General features: G+C 39.3%; 1 protein-coding gene across 1 annotated transcript in view; it reads right to left on the bottom strand.

Annotated features, from left to right (window-relative positions):
- Positions 1–12,154, bottom strand: part of 5-HT1B (5-hydroxytryptamine (serotonin) receptor 1B) — a 57,263-nt gene that overhangs the window by 14,364 nt on the left and 30,745 nt on the right. The gene's annotated exons all lie outside the window — the stretch shown is intronic.

Here is a 12,154-nt window from a genome sequence, read left to right as displayed (position 1 = left end):
ACAAGAACAATTTATTTTAGCCTAACCCAACTAAATATATTTTAGATTTGTTTACAGTAATTTAATACTAAACAAACACAGTGAAATATATTTTTTTCGTTAGGTTCAGAATGATTTTGGCGAAATTATTGCAATAACAAATTTTCACTTGTCCTATATGGCAAGATGAACGTTGCTATTTAAGCCAAGATCGCAAGTTCTGCCTATTCGGCACGACATATATATATATATATATATATATATATATATATATATATATATATATATATATATATATATATATATATATATATATATATATATATATATATATCGTGCCGAATAGGCAGAACTTGCGATCTTGGCTTAAATAGCAACGTTCATCTTGCCATATAGGACAAGTGAAAATTTGTGTATGCAATAATTTCGCCAAAACCATTCTGAACCTAACGAAAAAAATATATTTCACTGTGTTTGTTTAGTATTAAATTATTGGAAACGTATCTAAAATATATCTAGTTGCATTATACTAAAATAAATTACGCTTGTTATAATAAGGTTAGGTAAGTTTTCTATGATTCTTTTGTTGCAAAATTAAAATTTTTTACATTAACATTAATGAAAAAAATATATCTTTAAACGTATAAGAGAAAATTGACCAGTTTTACATATTCAGCACGACACACACACACACACACACACACACACACACACACACACACACACACACACACACACACACACATATATATATATATAGATATATATATATATATATATATATATATATATATATATATATATATATTTAGGGGTAGCAATAATACTGAAGGATCAGTTATCTAAGGAGATGTGGGAATCTTAATGTATAAATTCAAGCATTATGTCGATAAAAATTGAGGGTTGGATGCGAAAAATGAGTTATAGTGAGTACGCACCTGGAGAACAGAGGAGAGTAAAGGAAACAGAGAATTTGGGAGATGTTAAGCGAGTGTTTAGGAAGTTTCAAACCAAGTGAGAGAGTAATTGTGGTAGAGGAAGTATATTCTAAAGTGGGAGAAACAGTTAGAGAGGGTGTGGTAGGTAAGTCTGGGGTGCTAGTTGTAAATGATAAGGGAGGGGGGGGGAAGCTTTGAGTGAACTTTGTATAAAAAGGATACAAATAAAATAAAGGATAAATAAGTATATAATATATGATATAGGGCGTAATGACAGCAGTATGTTTGTAGATAAAAGAATGGTGAATAGACTTCATGATGTGCATGTTTATGGAGGGGGCACAAATATATCATGAAATTTTTTAATTGTAGCTACAGTGAGAGTAAAAGGTAAGAGAGAGAGAAGAAGGTTTATAAATTAAAGGAGGAGGCAGTTAGGGTAAGATGTAAACAACTATTGGAACAAAGATGGATTTAAGATTGCAGTGTTGAGAGTGTTCATCAGAAGTTTGTGGTTGCAGAAAAGTGGGCGCGGGAGGGAAGAAGAGCGATTGTCTGAATTATGAGGTAAAGACAGTAGTAAGAGAAAATCTAGTATACGAGAGGTTTTTAAAAATTAGAAATGATACAAGGGGGAAGAAGTGTCTGGAAAAAGAAAATGAGACAGTGGGTGAGATGCAATCAACAAATTTTGATGAAAATAAGAAAAAAGTTTTGGAAGGAGATTAATAAGATTGAGAAGCCTAGGGAACGAATGGATGTGACAGTTAAAAATAGGAGAGGAGAGGAGAGTTATTAGATGAAGGTAGTAGGTTGGTAGACAGCAACCACCCAGGGAGGTACTACCGTCCTGCCAGATGACTGTGAAAGAGAAATCTGTAACTGTTTTACATGATGATAGGATTGCAGGTGTCTTTTATCTGTCTCACAAACACGCTGGATAACAACTATATCTTGCTACTTCTACTTACACTTACGTCACACTACACAGGCATGCACATTCATATATATACATACACACATCTAGGGTTTTTCTTCTTTTTCTTAATAGCTCTTGTTCTTGTTTTTTTTTTTCTCTCTCTCTATTGTCCATGGGGAAGTGGAAAAGAATCTTTCCTCCATAAGCCATGCGTGTCGTATGAGGCGACTAAAATGCCCCATACGACACACTTATTAAAAATGAGAAGAAGAAAAACTTTGTAAAACTGGGATGCTTGAATGTGCGTGGATGTAGTGCGGAAGATAAGAAAGAGATGATTGCTTATGTTATGAATGAAAAGAAGTTGGATGTCCTGGCCCTAAGCGAAACAAAGCTGAAGGAGGTAGGCGAGTTTCAGTGGGGAGAAATAAATGCGATTAAGTCAGGAGTATCTGAGAGAGTTAGAGCTAAGGAAGGGGTAGCAATAATGTTGTAGGACCAGTTATGGAAGGAGAAGAGTGAATATAAATGTGTAAATTCAAGGATTATGTGGATTAAAATAAGGGTCGGATGTGAAAAGTGGGTCATAATAAGCGTGTATGCACCTGGAATGTAGAGGAGAGAGAGAGATTTTGGGAGATGTCAAGTGAGAGAGTAATTGTGGTAGGGGACCTAAATGCTAAAGTTGGAGAAACATTTAGAGAGGGTGTGATAGATAAGTTTTGGGTGCTAGGTGTAAATGATAACGGGAGCAGTTTGATTGAACTGTGTATAGAAAGGGGTTTAGTTATAGGTAATGAGTATTTAAAAAAAAGAGGATAAATAAGTATACAAGGTATGATGTAGGACATAATGGCAGTAGTTTGTTGGACTATGTATTGGTAGATAAAAGACTATTGAGTAGACTTCGGGATGTACATGTTTATAGAGGGGCCACAGATATATCAGATCATTTTCTAATTGAAGCTACAGTGAGGGTAAAAGGTAGATGGGATACAAGGAAAATAGAAGCAGTAAGTAAAAGATAGGTGAAGGTGTATAAACTAAACGAGGAGGCAGTTAAGGTAAGATATAAACAACTATTGGAGGATAGATGGGATAGTGAGAGTATAGGCAATGGGATCGAAGATGTATAGGGTAGGTTAAAGAATGTAGTGTTAGAGTGTTCAGCAGACTTTTGTGGTTACAGGAAAGTAGGTGCAGGAGGGAAAAAGAGTGATAGGTGGAATGATGATGTAAAGAGAGTAGTAAAGGACAAAAAGTTAGCATATGAGAGGTTTTTACAAAATGGAAGTGATGCAAGGAGGGAAGAGTATATGGTGGAAAAAAAGAGAAGCTAAGAGAGTGGTGAAGCAATATAAAAATAAAGCAAATGAGAGAGTGGGTGAGATATTATCAACAAATTTTGTTGAAAATAAGAAAAAGTTTTGAAGTGAGATTAATAAGTTGAGGAAGCCTAGAGAACACATGGATTTGACAGGTAAAAATAGGAGAGGAGAGTTATTAAATGGACAGTTAGAGGTATTGGGAAGATGGATGGAATATTTTGAGGAATTGTTAAATGTTGATGAAGATAGGGAAGCTGTGATTTCGTGTTTAGGACAAGGAGGAATAACATCTTGTAGGAGTGAGGATGAGCCAGTTGTGAGTGTGGGGGAAGTTCGTGAGGGAGTGGGTAGAATGAAAGGGGGTAAGGCAGCTGGGATTGATGGAATAAAGATAGAAATGTTAAGGCTTTAAGTCTATTTTCATACGGGAGGTTCCTTACACAGTAAATCATTTTAGTCATTCTTCTCTGTATGTTCTCTAATGAGTCTATGTCCATCCTGTAGTAAGGGGACCAAAACTGAGCAGCATAATCTAAATGAGGCCTCACTAGTGATGTATAAGAACATAAGAACATAAGAAAGGAGGAACACTGCAGCAGGCCTGTTGGCCCATACTAGGCAGGTCCTTTACAATTCATCCCACTAACAAAACATTTGCCCAACCCAATTTTCAATGCCACCCAAGAAATAAGCTCCGATGTGCAAGTCCCTCTCAAATCCAACCCCTCCCACTCATGTACTTATCCAACCTAAATTTGAAACTACCCAAAGTCCTAGCTTCAATAACCCAACTAGGTAGACTGTTCCACTCATCAACTACCCTATTTCCAAACCAATACTTTCCTATGTCCTTTCTAAATCTAAACTTATCTAATTTAAATCCATTACTGCGGGTTCTCTCTTGGAGAGACATCCTCAAGACCTTATTAATATCCCCTTTATTAATACCTATCTTCCACTTATACACTTCGATCAGGTCTCCCCTCATTCTTCGTCTAACAAGTGAATGTAACTTAAGAGTCTTCAATCTTTCTTCATAAGGAAGATTTCTAATGCTATGTATTAATTTAGTCATCCTACGCTGAATGTTTTCTAACGAATTTATGTCCATTCTATAATATGGAGACCAGAACTGAGCTGTAAAATAACTTTTGGACTTCTGTTACTTATACTTCTTGAGATAAATCCAAGTAATCTGTTGGCCTTGTTGTGCACACAAAGGCCAGTGCCTTAGTGTGCGCAAGTCTTTTTCACATTCTGTATGACCAAGCTCTACTTCACCTAGACCTGTACTTAACTCAGTGGTGACCTGTACTTAACTCTGTTGGTTTAGAAAGACACGTAAGCAAACACTATAACATATTTATTAGAAAACGTTTCGGTCCTGGAACCTTGATCAAGGTTCCAGGACCGAAACGTTTTCTAATAAATATGTTATAGTGTTTGCTTACGTGTCTTTCTAAACCAACTTGTCGGTATTTATTACCAAGGTTTATACCACTTAACTCTGTGAAGAAGTGTCTTGTGTGCTCCGTGGACTGAACCAAGATGCCCTCCATCGAGCAATTTTTCCAGCAACTTAAGGAAGAATTGAGGGCAGCGAAGATGGAGATACGGCGATTGACCGAGGAAAACAAGAGGATTCGTAGTAGTCCTCCTGTTTCGACTCCTCAGGTCAAGAAGGGATCGTGGTCAGTGGCTGGACAGCAGGGGATGACGAAGTTGACGATCAAGAAGACGAATGGAAAGCCAGAAACGATGAAGAAGAAAGAGACTGCTGTGGAAACTCCTGTGGAAACCTTCAACGCATTCTCGGTGCTACCCGACAAATGTGAGTCGACTACTGGGATCGTCACGACGAACGACAACAAGGAAGGTAAGAATATTGTTGTTGTTGGGGATAGCCAGGTTAGATACATGGATAGGGCATTCTGCTTGAAGGACAGGAGTAGGAGACAGAGGGTATGCTTTCCTAGGGCTGGCATGGAGGACATTGTTAGCCGGCTTGACATCATGAACGGTAATGGGATCAATCCTATTATTTGCCTCAGTGCTGGAGGCAATGATGTAGGCAAGCGTAGAAGTGAGGATTTAGTTAGAAAGTTCAGGACAGCTATAGACAAAATTAGGAAGAAGGGGGGGCACCCTGTTACATGTGGCATTTTGCCAAGAAGAGGTGTTGGTAATGAATGGTTGTCCAGAGCAATTGGTGTTAATTGTTGGTTGGATAAACACTATAAGGATAATGCAGTACCATTCATTGACAACTGGGACAACTTCTATGGCCGAAATGACATGTATGCCAGGGATGGGGTTCACTTATCCAGGGAAGGTGTGGGTTTTCTTGCTAACTCAGTTGAGGGGGTTGTTAGGACTTTAAACTAGGATTAGTTAGAGGTATGGGTTTAGAAATGATAAATAATGAGTATGGATATATTGACTTATGCTCTGATATTAAGAATCTTAATAGTAACTGTAATGGAGTAACTCTGGGTAATGATAATTTTAGAAATTGTGTAAAAACAAAGATGAATAGGAAAAATGTGCAGAAGAAAAAACATATGATGGTATTTTATGCTAACAGTCGAAGTGCAAGAAATAAAATTAATGAACTACGTTTGGTAGCATGTGCTGGGAACTTTGATATCATTGCATTAACTGAAACGTGGTATGATTTAAAGAGTCGGGATATGACTGCTGAGTGCAATATTCAGGGATTTAAGTTGTTCAATGTGGATAGATGTAATCGGAAGGGGGGACGAGTTGCATTGTATGTTCGAGAAAATATTAATTGTTGCATAAAAACAGGTATAAAAATAGATGGAGCAGTAACAGAGTCTGTTTGGGTAGAGTTCATGGAGCGTCAAGAAAAACTAATTCTAGGTGTAATATACCGACCTCCAGGCTTGGATCACGATAGAGGGAGACTTCTTTGGGACGAAATTGTTAGGGCTTCTGGACACAGTAACATAGTCAAAGTAGGGGACTTTAACTTTAGTCAAATTGACTGGAATTCTTTGACAGGTAATCTAGAATCCAGTGACTTTATGGAAACAGTTCAGGACTGTTTTCTGAAACAGAGCGTAACTGAGCCTACCAGGGGTAATAATTTGCTAGACCTAGTCTTGTCAAATAAGGAAACACTCGTGAATAATCTGGAGATCACTGAAGAGCTTGGCGCAAGTGATCACAAATCCATCACTTTTAGCATTAATTGGGAATGCAAGAATAATGATAATACAGTAAAAATCCCTGATTTTCGTTCTGCCGACTATAATGGACTTAGGGAACATCTGTCTAATCTTGATTGAGGTTATCTAGCTAATGATTTTATTGACGATAATCATACTTATGAATATGAAGGGATCTGCTTTTATGATTGTTTTCTTAATAATGTACACAGTGCCCAGAGTATATACATTCCCCAGAGAGAAATTAGGTCTAATAATAACGATCCCAAATGAGTTAACAGGAGGCTAAAGCATCTATTAGGGGAGAAAAGGGGAATTTATAGGCGCATCAGAAGAGGAGAGGTTAACCTTACTGACCAATTTGTTCAGCTTATGGAAATAAATGGTATAAAATACCGACACAATGGAAATATAAACACATATGCAGTATAATGTGATCCTTTATTGACTACGTTTCGCCCACACAGTGGGCTTTTTCAAGTCACAAACAGAACTACCTTGGGTGGAAGGAACGCGAGTATTTATAGTCCGGTTCAGAATGCTGAGGTCAGGTGGAGAATGCTGCATCTGATGATGTACAGAGTGGGGTTATAGAGTCTAAAAACTTGGGGAGCTTGGAAAGGAGATTGGATAAGTTTGTGAGCAGACCTTCTACAGTTGAAGATTGAGACACTTATGCAGCATATGGAATCTTTATTCAGGAAACGTTTCGCCACACAGTGGCTTCATCAGTCCAATACAAAGAGGAAGGCGTAAGGAGAGGAGGAGTATGAGGTAATCAGTCCCTCAGCCTGGAGTCGATGTGTTCAGTCCATCATGTGTTGCAGTCAGACACTGCAGCATCATGGGATCTTGTTACAAAGAATTCTTCAACACTTGTTCAACCTTTGGACGAAGACCTACTTCGACTAGTGGATGGTACCACTATGACCCCGCCTCCGCCTGCTTCACGTCACCTCACTACAGTATATAAGCCACGTCTACGGCCCTATGCTGTACATTCTACAAGATTGATGGACTGAACACATCGACTCCAGGCTGAGGGACTGATTATCTCATACTCCTCCTCTCCTTACGCCTTCCTCTTTGTATTGGACTGATGAAGCCACTGTGTGGCGAAACGTTTCCTGAATAAAGATTCCATATGCTGCATAAGTGTCTCAATCTTCAACTTGTCGGTTTTTCAAACCATTCATCACAACTGTCAGACACTGCAGCATCATGGGATCTTGTTACAAAGAATTCTTCAACACTTGTTCAACCTTTGGACGAAGACCTACTTCGACTAGTGGATGGTACCACTATGACCCCGCCTCCGCCTGCTTCACCTCACCTCACTACAGTATATAAGCCACGTCTACGGCCCTATGCTGTACATTCTACAAGACTGATGGACTGAACACATCGACTCCAGGCTGAGAGACTGATTACCTCATACTCCTCCTCTCCTTACGCCTTCCTTTTTGTATTGGACTGATGAAGCCACTGTGTGGCGAAACGTTTCCTGAATAAAGATTCCATATGCTGCATAAGTGTCTCAATCTTCAACTTGTCGGTTTTTCAAACCATTCATCACAACTGTCAGACACTGCAGCATCATGGGATCTTGTTACAAAGAATTCTTCAACATTTGTTCAACCTTTGGACGAAGACCTACTTCGACTAGTGGTGACGTGTACTTAGCTCTGTGGTGACGTGTACTTAGCTCTGTGAAGACCTGTTTGTGTGCTCTCTGTGAATCTGAACCAGGATGCCCTCTCTTGAGCAGCTTTACCAGCAGCTGAGAGAAGAACTCAGAGTTGCTAAACTGGAGATACGGCGATTAACGGAGGAGAACAAGAGGATTCGTAGTAATCCTCCTGTTGTGAGTCCCCAGGTTAAGAGGGGAGCTTGGTCAGTGGCCGGGCAACATGGAACCAAGCTGAAGATTAAGAAAACGGTTGGAGAGGCAGAAACAACGAGAAACCAGAAGACTGCCGTGGAAACTTCCAACTCATTCTCGGTGCTACCTGACGAATGTGAGTGTTCTACTGGGAATGCCACAACGAGCACCAAGGAAGCATTGGCAGACGTGAGTGAGACATCCCTAGAAACCCCAACGAAGACCATCGAGAACGTCATGACGAATTCTACAAGTGGTGTAATGCTACCTGGCGAATGTGAGTCGACTACTCGGAGCATCACTACGGACGACGCCAAGGAAGGTAAAAACATTGTTGTTGTTGGGGATAGCCAGATTAGGTACATGGATAGGGCATTCTGTTTGAAGGATAGGAGTAGGAGGCAGAGAGTGTGTTTTCCTGGGGCTGGGATGAAGGATATTGTTAGCCGTCTGGATGACATCATGAGAGGTAATGGGAGCAATCCTATTATCTGTCTCAGTGCTGGAGGCAACGATGTTGGCAGACGTAGGAGTGAGGACCTGATTAGCAGGTATAGGTCAGCAATAGAGATAATTAGGAAGAAGGGTGGGAAACCTGTCATATGTGGCATTTTGCCAAGGAGAGGAGTTGGAAATGAATGGTTGTCCAGAGCAATTGGTGTCAATTGCTGGCTGGACAAATACTGTAAGGAAAATGCGGTAACATTCATTGACAACTGGGACCTCTTCTATGGCAGAAATGACATGTATGCCAGGGATGGGGTTCACTTGTCTAGGTGTGGGGTGGGAGCACTGGCCAACGCAGTGGAGGGAGCTGTTAGGTCTTTAAACTAGGAATAGTTAGTGGTATGGGTTTTGGCGGGAAAACTGTGAAGTCGCAGGGTAGTAACATGAGTACTAGGAGAACTAGTAATAGGCAAAATGAGGAGGATATTGGAAAGCCAGTGGCACTAATTGACAATGACAGTAATAGGTTTAGTGGAATAACAGAAAGGAGCAGGAAGGGTAAAGAGATAGGAGGGTCATTAAGTATATATTACACAAATAGTCGCAGTGCTAGGAATAAGATGGACGAGTTGAGACTAGTTGCTAGTGCAGGTAACATAGATGTATTTGCCATTACTGAGACGTGGTTTAATTCAAAAAGTCGGGACATGCCTGCAGAATGTCACATTCAGGGTTTTAAATTGTTCCAAGTAGATAGAAGTATCGGGAAGGGGGGTGGGGTGGCATTGTATGTCCGAGATCGCTTGAACTGTTGCATAAAAACGGGTATTAAGTCTGAAGTAACACATACAGAGTCTGTTTGGATAGAATTTTCAGAGGGGCATGAAAAATTAATTTTAGGTGTGATATACCGTCCCCCAAATTTAGATAGGGACCAGGGGAGACTACTATGGGAGGAAATTGTTAGGGCCACAAGGCACGATAATGTAGTAATTCTAGGAGACTTTAACTTTAGTCATATTGATTGGAATTTCTTGACTGGGAATTTAGAATCATACGATTTCTTAGAAGTAGTTCAGGATTGTTTTTTGAAGCAGTTTGTGACAGAACCTACAAGGGGTAATAACCTGCTTGACTTAGTTCTGGCAAACAATGAATCCCTTGTTAATAATTTAGAAGTTTCAGAGGAACTGGGTGCTAGCGACCACAAATCAATTACATGTAGAATTGAATGGAAGTATGATAGTAGGGATAACTCAGTAACAGTCCCAGATTTTCGCTTAGCAGATTACGATGGGCTTAGAGAACACTTATCATCTGTTGACTGGGGTAACGAAGAGAGCTATCAATATGACAGTTTTCTGAACACAATACATGCTGCTCAAAGAACGTTTATCCCTTATAAGGAAATTAGATCAAATAGAAATGACCCAAAATGGATGAATAATAGGCTGAAATATCTACTAGGGCATAAGAAAGGAATTTATAGGCGTATCAAAAGAGGCGAGGGTCATCTTATGAATCAGTATATTGACATTAAGAGGGACATTAAAAAGGGGATAAGAAAAGCTAAAAGGGACTATGAAATTAAAGTTGCTAGGGATTCTAAAACTAACCCAAAAAGTTTTTTCCAGGTCTATAGAACAAAAGTCAGAGATAAGATAGGTCCCCTTAAAAATAACTATGGGCATCTTACTGACAAAGAGAATGAAATGTGCTCGATTTTAAATAATTATTTTCTCTCGGTTTTTACACAGGAAGACACTAATAATATTCCGGTAATTAATTTTTATAGTGGATCAGAAGAAGATAAATTATGTAACATCACAGTCACTAGTGAAATGGTTGTGAAGCAGATAGACAGACTGAAGCAAAATAAGTCACCGGGTCCTGATGAGGTTTTTTCAAGGGTTCTAAAGGAATGCAAAATGGAAGTCTGTGAACCATTAACTAATATTTTTAATTTATCTCTTCAAACAGGTGCAGTGTCTGATATGTGGAAGATGGCTAATGTAATTCCTATTTTTAAAACAGGGGACAAGTCGTTACCGTCAAATTACCGCCCAATAAGCCTGACCTCAATTGTAGGCAAATTACTAGAGTCAATTATAGCTGAGATTATAAGAAGCCATCTCGATAAGCATAGCTTGATTAATGATACTCAGCATGGATTCACAAGAGGCCGGTCTTGTCTAACTAATTTATTAACTTTCTTCAGTAAAGCTTTTGAGGCTGTTGACCACGATAAAGAATTTGATATTATTTACTTAGATTTTAGTAAGGCATTTGATAGAGTTCCGCACCAAAGACTGTTGAAGAAAGTAGCAGCTCATGGCATTGGGGGAAGGGTGCTCTCGTGGATCGAATCATGGCTCACAGACAGGAAGCAAAGAGTGTCCATAAATGGGGTTAAATCCGAGTGGGGATCAGTAACAAGTGGCGTTCCACAGGGATCAGTCTTGGGCCCGTTGTTGTTTATAATATATATCAATGATCTTGATGAAGGAATTACTAGTGATATGAGCAAATTCGCCGATGACACGAAGATAGGTAGGATAATTGATTCAAACGTAGATGTTAGGGAACTTCAGGAGGATTTAGACAAACTCTACTCTTGGTCAGAAAAGTGGCAGATGCAGTTCAATGTAGATAAATGCAAGGTTCTGAAGCTCGGGAGTGTCCATAACCCTAGCACTTATAAGTTAAATAATGTAGAACTTAACCATACAGATTGCGAAAAGGACTTGGGGGTTATGGTAAGCAGCAACCTTAAACCAAGACAGCAATGCCTAAGCGTACGTAATAAGGCAAATAGATTACTGGGATTTATATCAAGAAGTGTAAGCAACAGAAGTCCAGAGGTCATACTGCAGCTTTATACATCATTAGTAAGGCCTCACCTAGATTATGCAGCTCAATTCTGGTCTCCATATTACAGAATGGACATAAATTCGTTAGAAAACATTCAGCGTAGGATGACTAAATTAATACATAGCATTAGAAATCTTCCTTATGAAGAAAGATTGAAGACTCTTAAGTTACATTCACTTGTTAGACGAAGAATGAGGGGAGACCTGATCGAAGTGTATAAGTGGAAGATAGGTATTAATAAAGGGGATATTAACAAGGTCTTGAGGATATCTCTCCAAGAGAGAACCCGCAGTAATGGATTTAAATTAGATAAGTTTAGATTTAGAAAGGACATAGGAAAGTATTGGTTTGGAAATAGGGTAGTAGATGAGTGGAACAGTCTACCTAGTTGGGTTATTGAGGCTAGGACTTTGGGTAGTTTCAAATTTAGGTTGGATAAATACATGAGTGGGATGGGTTGGATTTGAGTGGGACTTGCACATCAGAGCTTATTTCTTGGGTAGCATTGAAAATTGGGTAGGTCAAATGTTTGTTAGTGGGATGAATTGTAAAGGACCTGCCTAGTATGGGCCAACAGGCCTGCTGCAGTGTTCCTCCTT

This window comes from Cherax quadricarinatus, chromosome 2, assembly GCF_038502225.1.
Source record: "Cherax quadricarinatus isolate ZL_2023a chromosome 2, ASM3850222v1, whole genome shotgun sequence".
Classification (NCBI taxonomy): Eukaryota; Metazoa; Arthropoda; class Malacostraca; order Decapoda; family Parastacidae; genus Cherax; species Cherax quadricarinatus.
The sequence above is the reverse complement of the archived record's forward strand: the minus strand, read 5'-3'. Positions and strand labels throughout refer to the sequence as shown.